The following is a 15,872-nucleotide window of genomic DNA, read 5'->3' on the forward strand; positions in this document are numbered from 1 at the left end:
CCGAGTAAAATGTTTTTAGAGACGTAAAAATAAATCTAGCAGTTGTTTATTAAAGGTTAATTAATCAAATTCAAGTTAGAGTCCAAGATCTGCTACCTTAAGTCCAGAAGATCACAGCTTTAGGTCTGGAAGAATGGTTTGACTTAGAAATTTAGCGCGTTAGGTCTCAAAGTTCAGTTTGACTTTGAAGTATGTAAAGTAGACCTTATCTTATAAGATTATATTGTTTTCATAAAATTATTCTATTGTATAAAATGTAACCGATACCCTATTGGGTGTATGACAGTTGGGCTAGGGCGAAATAAATGTTCAGTTATACCAATATTTAGGGATTACGTGGAGCTTTCAGTTGGACCACCCACTGACTGAAGTAATTACAAAGGGGGAATCAAAATAAAACAGGTATTTAAAGAAATGCTTGCCAATTTTTTTTTAATTGTGGCTTGTCTTTTAGTCATTCTTAGTGAAAAAAGAAAAAAAATATTAGTCGTCCAGAATTACAAATTTTGCAAGGCTCATGTTAGTAAGTGTGGGAAAGTTCGTTGGAGATGTTGCAAAAAAAAAGTGTACTCCTGTAATATACACAACTACTGAAAACGAAACTCAATTGGTGGAGAAATGTGGTAATCATAACCACGAACCTTCGACAACCCTTGCAAGACAGCCCGCAAGTAATGCTATCGAAAAGAAAGCTATCGATGACATTACCGAACGTCCGACTAACCTACTCCATTACTATACACGACTTCAAAAATGAACACTAATGATCCTTTAGTGTCTGCACAGTTGCCAAGAGAAACTTAGGAAATATATGTTAACTTATTTGAAAATTTGCAAAAAAAATGTAAAGAATTAGATTTAATTTTAAAGCCAGAACAGATTGTTATAGATTTGGAAAAATTGACAAATAATAGGATGTAGATTCCATCTGTGTCAAAGTTGGTTGCGTAAGATTCAGGAATTAGGACTAATTTGTGAATACAGAAATAATGAATCAATTATCGGTAGGTATTTAAAACACACATTCCGGTATTCAGTTTTTAGAAGCTGAAGATGCACTTGATTTTTTCAACACTGAAATGTTTTTTTTTAAAGCCTACAGATGAAAGAGTGAAAAAATTTAGACAATATCTTCATAGCTATTTCAATAATAGTGCGCAGTGTCCTCCCATAATTTGGTGTATTTCATTTACAGGAATCCAAGTGCGTGCGAGTCGTTTCACGCTAAATTTAATGATAGTTTTTATAAAGCGCCTCCAAATATTGTGCGACCCACTCTTTCCTCTCGTCTTTAACCTGGTCTTGGACCGGGCTCTGAAGAGGCTGTCCACCGATGTAGGCTTTCGTCTTACGGATGCGACCAAAGTTACGGCACTCGTTTTTGCAGACCACCTCGTTTTGTGCACGACCACCGCTAGAGGACTCCAAACCAATCTGGATGTTCCCAAAGTAGAGCATCGCCTAGCCGGTTTCTTGTTGAACCCCAACAAGTGTCAGGCCTTGTCCTTCCGGTTGCTTCCGGACGGGACCACATAGTGAAGCTCGTGACAAAACCCACCTTTAAGGTGGGCCAAAACACGATTCACCAAGTGGATGCATCCAGTATTTGGAAGTACCTGGGAATCCGCTAAAGCCTCAGCAGAGAATGCACCTGCTGCGGGTCTTTTTCCTGCCCAAGTTTTATCATGCTTGGACATTTGAGAGACTCAATGCGGGTGTACTGCGCCGTATGGATGTTGTAAACCGGACTTCGGTGCGGACCTGGCTACGCCTCCTCCACGATATACCGGTGGGATACTTTTACGCTCCTACGAAGTTCGGGGGGCTGGGAATCCCACATTGCGGTTCGCAAGAACCGATGGTGTCGTGAGCGCCTCTCGGGGAAAGTGAACCAAGTCGCGGGAAGGCAGGACGCGCTTGATGCACATTGGACAGCGCAGCGCAGCCCCATCAGTCGATCGACGGCAGAGCATTAAGGAAGTTCGATTCGGTACTTGCCTCTACAGACACGAATATCACTTTGGCTCTTTGACTTCCCGCATGGGCATTACGGATTGCTCACTGTTTTCAATTGTTTTAAAGTTCTTGTTTGTATGGTGAGGTTATATTCGCATACTATTCATTCTGCAGTATTTTTAATAACAACACAGATAACAAGAATATTAAGAATAGTAGCTAAGTATTCCCTAAAATGAAACCTGAATGCACCGCGTGTAAAATACGATTTTCTAAACATTCCAATTTGAGAACGCATGTCAAGAAATTTCACGGCGGTAAGTTGAATAACCAGAAGTATAATATCGGGTGATTCAAAATTGTGTGGCATAATTTTAACCACGAATACTCATCTACAAATGAAAATAGATAGGATAGTATTTACTGGCCTACCCCAAAAAACAGAAAAATTACAGCTTTGCAAAAACTTGTATAGAAAAATGTTTTTTCTTAAATATTTTTGTTATCGTTTATCCGATAATTATGAAATTTCGCATGTCAAGAGACTCGAAGACGCTCTTTGATATGGTGTAAAGGTAAATCTTTTAAAAGTTATACATTTTCGGAGACAAGGAGGCCCTTCCATTTTTTGGGTCATAACTCAATTTTTCTGCCTATTAACACGTATTTTTGATGCAAAAAAAGTCACGTTTAAAAAATATTTACTTACTTTTTAAAAATGATGCTCTGTTTACCCCATACTGTTAGTCTAAATACTTAGTTAAAAAATGATCCAGGTTTTTATCGCCCTTCAAAAAAACAAAGTGAGCTTTGCGTATCTATGACAATAAATAATTGTTGTTTAAACTTACAATTGTTACTTTCACTGGTTTCAGTTTATTGCGAAGTTTTATTATTTCAACTTTGTTTATAACTATGAATCGAAGATTTAGTAATGCCGAAATGGCCGATATCCATTATCTTTATGGAAGCTGTAACGGCAATGCGGCTGCCACTAGAAGGCGTTACATAGAACTTCACCCTAATAGAAGAGCACCTTCTAGAGGGTTTATTCCCAGCATACACCAAAGACTGCGAGAAAGTGGATCGTTTCGCCCAAGAAATAGAAATGGTGGAAGGCCCAGAGCGGCTAGAACACCGCAATTAGAAGAGCGCGTTCTAAATCAGGTGGAAGAAAATCCAACACTTAGCACACGCGAAATAAGCAGAGCAGAAAATGTTTCTCAGGCCACTGTGTGGAGAATTCTTCATGAACAAAATTTGCATCCTTTTCATCGAGTTAAAGTACAAGAACTTCTTCCCGAAGATCTGGAGAAAAGAAGAATTTTTTGTCGACGGATTTTGGAAAACCATCAGCAAGATCCTTCGTTTTCCTCCCGCATTTTGTTTACAGATCAATCGTGTTTTCATAGAAAAGGCGTACTAAATATGAGGAACATGCACGTCTGGGCAGATGCAAATCCGCATGCTGTGTTTGTAAATCACACTCAGCAAAATTTTCGAATAAAGTATTGGATGGGTTTTCTTGAGAACCATTTATTAGGCCCATGAAGATTGCCCGATATCCTCACTGGGCAAGAATATTTAAATTTTTTGGAAAATCACCTGCCAGAGCTCCTTGGGGATGTGCCAGTCGCCGACAGAGTTGATATGTGGTTTATGCAGGATGGTGCACCGCCACATTTTGCTGTTGACGTTCGCCAGTGGTTGCAGCAAAACTTTGCTGAAAGATGGATCGGAAGAGGAAATGAGGCTCCGCATTTCTGGCCCCCAAGAAGTCCCGATTTAAATCCTTTGGATTTTTACGTGTGGGGAACTATCAAACAGGAGGTGTACAAAATTCCAGTAGAAAACCTCGAAGATCTAATGGCGCGTGTCAATAGAATAACAACCGAAATGAAAAATTCACCTGCTACATTGGAACGCGTTCACCGAAATTTTTTGAAAAGAGTTCGAGCATGTTTGGAAGCCAATGGTGGCTATTTTCAGCAGTAGCTGGATTGAGTAGTTTAGTTGTTGTTTGTTTCGTTCAAATGCCCTTTTCAGGGCTATAAAAAATTTCAACATAATGAAAAAGAGTTTCACCATTGATGAGTATAAACACAATTTAACATTTTTTAATTGTTCTACAATTTTTTCTAAAACCAAAGAGTATTATAATATGAATCATAACCGGTAGACTTGTAATTAAATCATTTAACCAAGACGGTAAAAATAAGTATAATTTTTTTTGTTTTTCGCGCTGTACGAAACACCGCCAGCGCTTTACGAAAACAAAGATATTGGAGAGGGGAGATGCGGCATCCACAAAAACGCTGATTACGATATATCAAAGATAATGGTACAACTCTCCCTCACTCTCTAGCACATTAAAACGCTATTTGCATCTCTTTTCTAACCAATAAATGTAAATCATTATGTCAAAATACCGTTTTAAAAATTTAAAATTTTATTTTAAAAATCGTTAAAAGTATTCTTCGATACAGCTTCAATCTTTGTAGTATGATATCAAAGTCGGGGGGCGAACTTTGAATTGAAAAACAGCCACAATAAGCCTTCGTTACACTGTTGTAAAATTCTCAGTCCTGAATAACAATACGGTTTATAAAGTGGTAAATAACACATTGAGACATATCATGGCACTATTTTCTTTTATTTTGTTGGACTGTGTTGAATCATAGTTTTATGTGAAATTCATTTCCAGTTTCTTGTTTGAGGTTACGTCAGGGGCAGCTGTTTTGACTGTTAAAATAATTATATTATTTAGATTACCTGTGATATCAACTTTTATACCATTGGAGAACTCCGAAACAGTTTATACCTATTTATACGACTAAAAATGTGCCAGTCGTTGATAAGGGATTTGGTGGGAAACCAATGCGGCGCGAAAGCCACCATCACGGACCGGGTGATGAGTTTGAGTGGTGCGAAAAATTTTCAGGACGTTTAAGAGTTTTTATACTTATTATCTCTTGTAGCAAAAGTAGAGCAGCTTACATCTCCAAAAATTTAAGCATACCAGTGTGAACATTGCAGAAAAGACTTTTCAAATATAAATCACTATAAAAATCCTAGGAAAATTCATAGTGATCAAAGCAATGCCGATAATCGAATGACAGTGAAAAAATGTAGCTTGTGTCATTTTGAAACCGTGTCAAAATCAATACTAAATATTCATTTTGGACAAGCACATGATATAGAAATTTCTACTAAATCATTAAATTTCCTCAACGCAAACGAATTTGACAGTTGGAAAAATAACGTAAAGAAGGCCACTTGCGCAAAATATGTTAGTAGTTACGGCTCGTATAAAACCCTAGAATAACACTTTTATAGAAGCGGAACATAATGGTTGGCAATGAATTCCTAGCTGGAGCCATCTAGCCGCATCATCACGTACTAAAAATGGCGCGAATTTAAAATAATCCCGATTACTTTATATTTTTTAAATTTTTGCTCACGTCAAAATGATGTCAAAACCTTATCAAATACAATTATTATGAAAATTTTCTAATTGTATTTGAAAAGGTGGATGCACAGACAGCACAGATGAAAGAATTTTACCCAACATGATCACATTTAATATTAAAGATATTTATTAAATCCATTAAGTTTACAAAACTAATAGTCGTCACCGAATCGATGATAAAGACATACTTGCAATCAGCCAAACTGGCACCTTATGTTTGCAACTTTTGTCTATGGGAGTCTCCTCGCAGTGTGACTCACTTGCGGTTTGGTCTCAAAAAACTCACTTTTGGGAAAAACGCACCTATCTACGAAAACCTCCTGGAGCTCATTACTACGTTATATTTTTGGAGATCATGTTGTTTCTAACCGATAGTAGGCAATAGTCTAACCCAAACACGACACCTTGAACCACTATCTTAATAAAACTTTGAAACATTAACGTGATATTATAAAAAATAAACTCAAATTTTGCTGACGTTTGTGAAATTTTTACTTGTCAGCCGCGCATCGGTACCACGTTTTTCTTCAATAATCTGAAATTTTAAATCCGCCAATTGGATTTCTTTTTCCCGTAAAACACTAAGGCCATCTATCCGCATCATCAGTAAAACCTATTTCAGTGGGGGCTCGATTTGGCTATATCAGTTCGGGATGCCTGTATAAAACTCAAAGTGGTCTTAAAAATATAATGTACGCTTGTCATCGTTCTGGTTTTTACGTGAAAAAAGGTGAACGTCTGAGACATTTGAAAACACAAGGGAGCAACAAAATCAACGGTATATGCCCCTCAGAGATTCTTGTAAAAATCCAAAACGATGGTACCCATAATGGGATTTTTATTGAAACCCACATAGGGCAGCATGATAATCAATTAGGTCATTTGAATCTGACAGACTCTCAGAGAATGGATTTGGCTTCTAAAATTGCTTCCAAAGTCCCGTTCGCATCAATTTTGGATGACATTAGAGATTCAGTCACTGGCAATAATTTGGAAAGAATGCACTTGCTGTTTAGAAAAGACCTTCATAATACCACTCAATTATTTAATTTAAATAATGAATCTGTGCGACATAAAGATGACGCTATTAGTATTGAGGCCTGGGTAAATCAAGTTAAGGAAAGTGGGACAATTTTGTTTTATAAGCCTCAGGGGGCGAAAAGTGAGCGTTACCCTTTTCTGAAAGATGACGATTTTGTTATAATTATTATGCATCCTGGTCAATAAGAAATATTAAATAAGATCTGTGATGACTGCATCTGTATTGACGGAACTCATGGTCTCAATGATTATGACTTCGAACTCAACACTATTGGTATTAGACGACATGCGGGAAGGGTTCTCTTGCAGTTTCATGTTCTCAAATAGAACGGACGAAGTTGTTATTCAAATTTTTTTCGAAAAGATAAAGGGTAACTTGGGACGATCAATTCAGGCACGAGTATTTATGTCTGACATGGCGCCGGCTTATTACAACGCATGGTTGCAAATGTTTGGTCCTGCCGAATTCAGGTAAATGTTTATATATTTTTATCAGTAAATATCCCATATTACTTACAAACTCACTTATAGGCTGTTCTGTATATGGCATGTCGACAGAGCATGGAGAAAAAATTTAAATAAAATTGACGTCAAGAGTCTCAAGTTTGTTTTTCAGATTTAAGTAATTTTTAACTTTAAAAACTAGTCGAATGTCTACAAACAGTTACGAACACTCTTACAAGAGAGACATCCTGAAGCATTTTTGAGGATGATGCAAAATTTTGTGAATGAGTTATTGTCTACCCCTCAAACTTCAGAATTTGGACGTTATTTTGTGCAAAATTATGGGGACAATGTAAATGCATGGGTTTATTGTCAGCGGCTGCATGCTGGTATCAACACCAATATGCACACAGAGCGTATGCACTATACGATTAAGTATTTATACTTGGAAGAAAAGAAAGCACATCGCCTCGACAAAACAATCAATAAACTCATGAAATTTATTAAAGACAAACTTTTCGAGAGGCTCATTATAATAAATAAATCAACAAAAGTCAAGGATTTGCGAAGCAAGCACAAAACTAGTGAGAAGTTGGATACGTCAACTGTTATGGAATCTGACTCCGGTTATCAGGTTTTGTCTTCAACATCTAAGGAAATTTATATCGTTGAAGAAAAAAGGTCTGGTTGTAACTGCAAATTAGTTTGCTCTTCATATGAAGTATGTATCCGGCTTATTCATGCACCTGTTTGGACAACAGTATTCGATGGAACATGTGCAAACATATTCATTTGGTTTGCAGATATAAAAAGATATCAAAGAATCACCTACTATTTCAAATAGAATTAAAGGTATGTATGTTGAAAATAAAATAGTCGTGAGTAACTTTCGTGTGGGAACAATGGTAAGCAAACAATTTAGGCACTTTTGTCATTTCATTGTCAGAAAAGGCAGGGAATTACACACGATTATGTCAGCGAAATTTCAAAGGTGTTCGAAATTTTTTGCTCACCACTGTACATATTAGCTGTTTCAAAACTATGTAAACGCCAACGTTGCATTTTGCCGATTTTTTTTAATAAGGTTGATAAAAATGTAAAACAGTTATTAATAATTATCTCTCATTGAAACTATAAATTACATTACCTATTAATTTTTTGAAGTGCATAATTAATTTATAACTAATTTTGAGAATAAATGCGACGTTGGCATTTACATTGTTTTGAAACAGATAATATACATATATTATATTAATAATTTCTCTTTTTAAAGAATTAAAGGTTATTAAAGAGTGAAATATTATTAATTGCTTGTAATTTTTTTATTAGTGAGACATTTGAAGAGCCCTTCGAGAGAGGATGATCAAGTGAACCAATGGTATGAGGTCCAAATGGGGTATACATTTTTTAGGGTTTTTGGTTTTGGTTTCTTTCTTTATAATAAACAATAAAAATAATCAGCTTTTTTCCTTTTTATGGGTGAATGTTTCTTATTAGCAATTGACAAATTCGAAGTTGGTGGCGGTGTTGGAAAATCCCGGTTATTTTTTATAATTTTTTTCGTTCACAAATTTCTTACATTTTCTAATATAATATTTTTTCCAGATGAAGAGCGGTGCGTTCTGGTTGTTAACGAATCTAATCTCGAAAAGAAAAAAGAAGAAGAACAACTTATGCAAATACTGTCTAAATCTGATAAAAACTTACCTTTGAATAAACAAGAACATCAATTGAACACCGAAAAAGAAAAATTGAAAACACTTCATATTCAGTTGATTGATAAAATTTCAACTTTTGAAGAACTAGAAATATTCAAGACATACAGCGTCCATTGGCCCTACTTTAGCAGCTGTTCGAAAAAACAACGAACAAAAAATAAGGCTACCTCCAAATGTACCAAATGTCCCTCACAATAAACGGATAGACCGACAACGATTTTTCTCTACAAAGAAAAAAAGGAAAAGAACTGCAAAGATGAGCAAACCAAATGACGAAGAAGCAAATACAGAAGCCATTCGCTTATTAAAAAGTAATGGAATCAACAATACCTAATTAGTAATTATTAAATGAAACTTATTCTATTCTATTGTTAAATTATTTTTTTTAAAACAAATTTGTAGTTACATTAAATAAATTTATTAAGTAAATGCTTATTTCTTTTCGTACTACTTAAATGTTAACACAGTGATATAAGTGACTGATAACTCATATGCAGTCACTCAAATATATTCAGTTGTCAAAATTCGACTTCTTTTTTCAATTTCTTGATTGCTGATTGTCAGAAGTGAAATTGCGCATGCGGGAAGTCAAGGAGCCAAAGTGATATTCGTGTCTGTAGACGCGAGTCGCGGTGGCTTCCAGCACGTAGTGGCTCCGCTGCAGCACACGTGCAATTCCGGCCTCTGACTGACTGCCAGAGGGTTTTAACTCGTTAAAAGTAGGGAAATTAGTTAGTGGTAACATTACTGAAGCGCTGATGAGCAATTAAAAAAGATGAAAGATATTACTGTCTCAATCATTTAAAAAAATTGTTGTTTGCGCATGTGTCTCCAACGGTCCACACTTGAGTACTGTCAAAATGGTGGCTCTGGTTGTGATGGTACACAGAATCAATGAAACTATTAAACTTGTTGCGACCCTTCGACACTTCATTGTATCTTCAGGCGCAAAATTTTTGTCTGTTGAACACGTGCGGCACGCATGTGGATGAACAAAAGCACATTTTTACAGCCGACACACCAAACATCGAATTTTACAAGATCCTTTTCAAACTGAGGCTAGCTAATCACCTTGTGGAAATCCTCAGGTTGAAATGTGACGTGTAAAACTCAAAGTTTCGTGTGTCGGGTGTAATACTGTGTTTTTGTTCATCAAATATATTTGATATTAGAATTGTTTAATACCGGATGGGTTTGAATTTCCCTCCAAGTGATACAACTAGCGCTTACGTGATGTTACCATTAACTGGAATCTACAATTTGTGGTGGGGACGGCATAGTCGCCAATCTACAGGCTACAGCCATTATAAATATCTACAATCTAAGCTGACTGCATGACACGGCTGTCCACATTACTAGCGTCTGGCCCGTGCCGGTCTACAAATGTTCGATCAGTCGAAATGTTGCGAGCGAGGTCGGAACAGTACGAACGGAGACCATAACGGACTTCTCATTTCAGCTGGGCATATTGGAATAGTGGTTTTTATGGAAATATGTTGCGCGTGGCTGGGGCTTCGCCCCAGTTAACTAAAAGGAAACAAACCCCACGACCAATTAAACTCGAAAACGTGGAACTCGAAACGTGGAATAGTGTTTATGTTTATGAACTGTACGCCACCCTAGCTCCATAAAAAAACACTATTCCACGTTTCGAGTTCCACGTTTTCGAGTTTAATTGGTCGTGGGGTTTGTTTCCTTTTAGTTAACTGGGGCGAAGCCCCAGCCACGCGCAACATATTTCCATAAAAACCACTATTCCAATATGCCCAGCTGAAATGAGAAGTCCGTTATGGTCTCCGTTCGTACTGTTCCGACCTCGCTCGCAACATTTCGACTGATCGAACATTTGTAGACCGGCACGGGCCAGACGCTAGTGTCCACATTGGCGCCCTACCATCGCGTGTTCGTACGTCGCGTGTCTCTTGTCGGGGCGGATGACTTCTTGACGAAACTCCGGCACATTGCACCCAGGTCTGCCACCGCACTCACGGGGGGCGGGTGTTGCGACATAACGCCATCGCCTAGCGCATTTCTGTCGACCTAATGGAACTCATATGGATCGTTAGAAAAAAGGTTTCCTTCCGGACGACTGCGTGTGTTTTCAGGCCGGACATGGTCACGGTAAAGGAGGGTGTTACCGTGATCTTAAACGTGCAAGTTGTTTCACCGGCCCCGACATTGGATGAGGCCCATTGGCATAAGGTTGGCAAGTATCGGGATAGGGCTGATCTGGTCAGGTACTTGGTTGAGGCTGCGGTTGCTCGTGGGCGTGCGTCGCCTGCGCATATACAATTTGCCAGCGCGAGGCGTTTGGAGTGCTGAGTTGGTGGGGTCCCTGCGCGAGCTGGGACTCTGTGCTCGCCACTTCAATCACTATACGACGATGGCACTTTGTAGCTCGTGGAGAAATTGGGTACGGTTCAATGCGTCCACGGCCTCTCGGATAGGTCGCGGACGCGGCAACGCGAGTTCTCGGAGGTAAGAAAATCAGCAGTGATGCTCCTTTTGGTTTTACCATCAGTGGGGGTTTCGGCCCTCACGGTTTCCTCGGGTTTCCTATTGCTTTTCCCAAACCCGACAAGAAGCCTTCCTCCTTTTAACATCCTTCCTTCATCTCATTAGTCCGTTCCTGCTAAAATGATGAAGACCGAGGAGTCTACTGGCGGGGTTAACTTAACCCGTCCAAGTGTAAATGTAGCCTCGCCATTCGGGCTCTGATAGTACCCTATGATAGTACAAGGTAGTTTGTGGTTGTCCTTTGGTAATTTCTTGTAGACCATGGTAATATTTGGTAGTATAAGTGGTACTATTTGGTAGTCTTTAGTAGGCCGGGGACAGTTTTTAAAGCAGATTAGCGCGCCACCTAACCGAACATTACCGAACGCAACCTGAACGCTGTAATTTATATGAGATCATAGAATAAGAGAGAGGAAGAAGCAAATCTATCTGTCTACCCTAAATTTTTAATAAAAGCCCAACGGTGAGCAAACAAACTAATTTGACAATAGCAGGAAATTCAAACAGGACATTTTACTTATTTTCCATACTTAAAGGATTATAGTAAAAAGTTTTTGACATCCTTGACTAATTGATTGCAATAAATAAGACCAAATTTCTTAATAGTTATTCCTTTTATGAGTTTGACTGAAAATCGGACGGTTTATTTCACGAGTGAAATATTAAACCACGAGTAAAAACGAGTGGTTTATCATCCACGAGGTGAAATAAATGAACTGATTTACATGAAAACTAAAAAAATAATTCAAAAATTAATTCGACGTCTTGCATTGAGAAATGCTAAAGAGTTCTCAAAACTTACACAGAAGAAAAACCGGAAATTTAGACAGTGTCGAAGAATAAAAGGTTTTAAATGAAACGACGATTTGCAACGTTTCATTTAAATTTTAAATGAAACGACGATTTGCAACGTTTCATTTAAATAATAAACATTATCAGGCTTTTAACTTGTTTACATTCTTGGAAGTAAACATTAAAAGATGGAATTGAAAATAAATTAATAACAACTGCACATGCAGACACGGTCGTGGTCGAATTGGTTCTCAATAATCTCTATAAGTATAATTCTGTAAAAGGTGATGGTCGAATTGGTTCCCGGGTGATGGTCGAATTGGCTCCCGCATGAGCAGGTAGGTAAAAAGGATTAAGCCACATATATGTTAATAATTTAGATTTAAAGCTGGTAGAAATGTTCGAATAATTATTTTCTTGGCACAAAATCCAACACCAAATTTCATTTATTTATGGCTAACTGGTTATTTAAAAAAAAGGAGAATGTAATTTTTTAAGGCCAATGCTCTCCTGTAAATTTCGTAAAATGATTCGTCACAAGTAATGACTATTAAGACATCTCACATGATGACGTTGCGTTCGTTAATATGTCTATTAATACTATTAAAGCATCAAAATGGAGACAAATTACAAATATAATTTTAACATTTTTCGACAGAGTACCCATTAAGTTCTATGCGCCTTCTCCATCGTTTTGGAAGTACTTGAACACTCAAAGAAATATTTATCCACAGGCTTTAAATTGTTAAAATACGATTTGTTTTTGAACGTTCTGGAACTTGTAAAATTGTTCATACACTTACAAACGCCATTTCTGTTATCATAATACTTTAATCTGTTTATCTTACCTACCTGACCGACGGGAACCAATTCGACTATAATTAGATAGGATTACAGAATTTGAGAACCAATTCGACTCGTTCCATTTAGCGAACTTGCGGACATAAATAACTATTTATTAAATAATACTTCTTGTTGGATTTTCTTGGCATGGATATTAACTAAAATAATGTTTAAAAACCCGACACACCTGAGGATGACCACTTTGTGGCCAGATGGGCTGATTGACAATGACTCCATCCCGATTGCGGAAGTATTTTCGCAACAACTGTCCGAAAAGTGCTAATATGTTTACTTCTGTGGGGCAATAGCAATAGCTAACCGCCTAACAGAGATTACTTACGGAGTAGGAAGACTACGAACGGACAATTACGTAAGCGAAAAAGCTTGCTTCCCGGTCAAAAATATAACTCCTCCTCAAGGCATACAAGAACAAGGGGAAAATAAAAAACCGATTGACAACAAACAGAAAAACCAAAGTCACAATCAGAGAATTCTACAGATTCCGTCCTCAAGTTCGAGACCAATTTTTTATTTTACATAATAGCGGCAAGCTACTTCAACAGTACACTGTGGATGCCTGGGTGAAAGCAGATTCAGACTATTTTATGGTGGATAAAGCAAAACCCAAAACAACAAGAGTAGCTAAATATACAGCTAGCTATAAGGCGGTATCTAGAAAACAGAGCGGTGAGGGAAAATGCAAGAATTGGCAAAATTACCATTTCACCGGCAACGTCTGTTAATAGCCCACAAGAAAAATAAAGAAGACGATATCTTAATGCAATAAATAAAAATACATTAGTAACAAGACACGGCAAACCGGATCTATTCATGAACATAGGCCGGACCTGGTGTGCAGAGTGTTTCATACCAAACTACTTCATTTAATCGACCAAATTTTAAATGGACAAATTTTTGGCGTTGTGCTAAATTATATGTGTAGTGTAGAATTTCAAAAACGGGGTCTACCCCATGCATATATCTTAGTAGTTTTGACACCCGAAGATAAATGAAATACAGAAGAATTAGTTGTTGCAGCTGTATCAGCCAAAATACCAGATGAAGAAAATAAACCATGTATTACATGTTGGTAAAACAACACTACATACATAAACCCTGTAGTATGCAGCAAACATTATACCAAACCATTTTCTGAAGATACACTCTTACTAGGAGATAATCCATTGCGTCAACCCGATAAAAACGACCAAACAATAGAAGAACAATAGACTATGAAGGCACTGCTATTGACAATAGATGAATTGTGCCCCATAATAAATACATATACCTAACAGGGTATTACGACTGTCACATGAATGTAGAGTGTTAAGGGTCTATGTATACAATCAAGTATCTACACAAATATGTCGAAAAAGGAGCCGATTACATTACCATACAAGCGCAACACCATCAACCAAATGCAGATTGGGACGATGCTAAACAATACCAAGATTACCGCTATGTCAGTTCCACTGAAGCAGCATGGAGGTTGCTGCAATTTCCTTTGAGTGACTGATCACATGGTGTTACAGTTTTACCAGTTCACTTATCAAATCAACAAGAAATCTTATTTGAAGAGGATGAAGTGTTGAGCACAATTTTGACTATCGAATAATCAGTTATCGAATGATTTCAATCAACTACCCAATAAATCATCCAAAAAAGTCATTCATTCATTTCATTCACTCGTTTGAGCAAATGAATGAAAAAGCACATGATCAGTCACTGCGCACCCTATTGTTTAACAATATGTTTTTAATGTTTGTTATTTTTTAATTATTTATTTAATATATAAATTACTTTATCCACAATCACATTATAATTGGAGTTTTATCCACACTTACGAAGCATATAAAATGACCTATTATCCACCGGTGGAATAATAGTATATTATAAACTGCTCCACAAAAGTTAAGGAAGTCCACTTATTTTAACATCAAACACAAACTATCACTTTTCCAGCATTGGGTCCTAATAAAAACAAATCAGTAAACATGTATCTGCCTTTATCTTCATTCTTGTTCTATATTTTTACTGATTTTTGTACAATTTTGTACAGTTAGCTATCGCGGCTTTGCGGAGTTATTATTCGAAATCTTAAATTCTTCGTTTAAAGTTAAATTTGTGGCAACATAAGAATGCACCGGCGTAGTAATATTAACAGCAGAAGAAGCCAATAGGGCGATCGGTATGATTGAAGGAGGGCGGCTTCAAGCAGAAGTAGCTCACCATTTTAACGTAAGCCAAAGTGTTATTTCACGACTTCGACATCGATATAATGAGACCGGGGCTGTGGCAGAGAGACCAAGAAGTGGACGTCCACGGTCCATAACCCCAGCAGAAGATCGCTTCCTAACAATTTCTGCACGAAGGGAACCTTTTAGTACCTGCCGGATGCTATGGGAACGACTTATTAACGCCGCAGACATTAATATCTCGATAGAAACGGTTCGGCGACGACTTGGGGAAGTGCACCTGGCTTCACGACGTCCACTTCGAAGAGTTCCATTAACTCCCGAGCATAAACGCCAAAGATTACAATGGGGCACCGAACATGTTCATTGGCAGGAAAAGTGGAACGCTGTACTTTTTTCTAGATGAATCACGATTTGGACGCTCCTCGAACAGTCGTCGTGTAAGAATATGGACAACCCCTGGAATACCAAGGCATCGTCGTCCCGTCCAAGAAATTCACCCTTTTCGTGGGGGTACAGTAGCGGTGTGGAGTGGCATTTGTTTTAATGGTCATCTGTCATCTCGACATAAATGAATTAGTCCACATGAAATTTGTCCATTTTTATTTAATGAACAAGTATTCTGTGATAACAAATTCTGTGATAACAAAAAGTATTTTGAAATTAAAAGTTACAAGCATGTATATTCGATTTTTTTGTAATCAACTGTCTAAGAGCCGTCAGATTGGCATTACCATAAAAGTAATTTTTTTGAATTAAGGTTGCTGTAATATTTTACCTGGCAAATTCAATTTCCAAATCTTTCAAATTGTCTCCAATTTAAAACACGTACAACAACACATTTAGTTATTTTAGACCATCTTTAGACTAACGAATTAACGATTAACACTAACGTAA

The 15,872-nt window shown here is 37.4% G+C and overlaps 1 long non-coding RNA gene across 1 annotated transcript; it reads right to left on the minus strand.

The window, feature by feature from the left end:
• Nucleotides 1-4,412: 4,412 nt before the first annotated feature.
• Nucleotides 4,413-11,665, minus strand: LOC135265690 (uncharacterized). Its single transcript, XR_010333467.1, has 3 exons — nt 5,418-11,665; nt 4,729-5,355; nt 4,413-4,698 (listed from the first exon to the last, which is right to left on the minus strand). It is a non-coding gene; the product is annotated as an uncharacterized LOC135265690 (long non-coding RNA).
• Between the last annotated feature and the right edge of the window lie 4,207 nt (nt 11,666-15,872).

This window comes from Tribolium castaneum, chromosome 3 (genome assembly GCF_031307605.1).
Source record: "Tribolium castaneum strain GA2 chromosome 3, icTriCast1.1, whole genome shotgun sequence".
Classification (NCBI taxonomy): Eukaryota; Metazoa; Arthropoda; class Insecta; order Coleoptera; family Tenebrionidae; genus Tribolium; species Tribolium castaneum.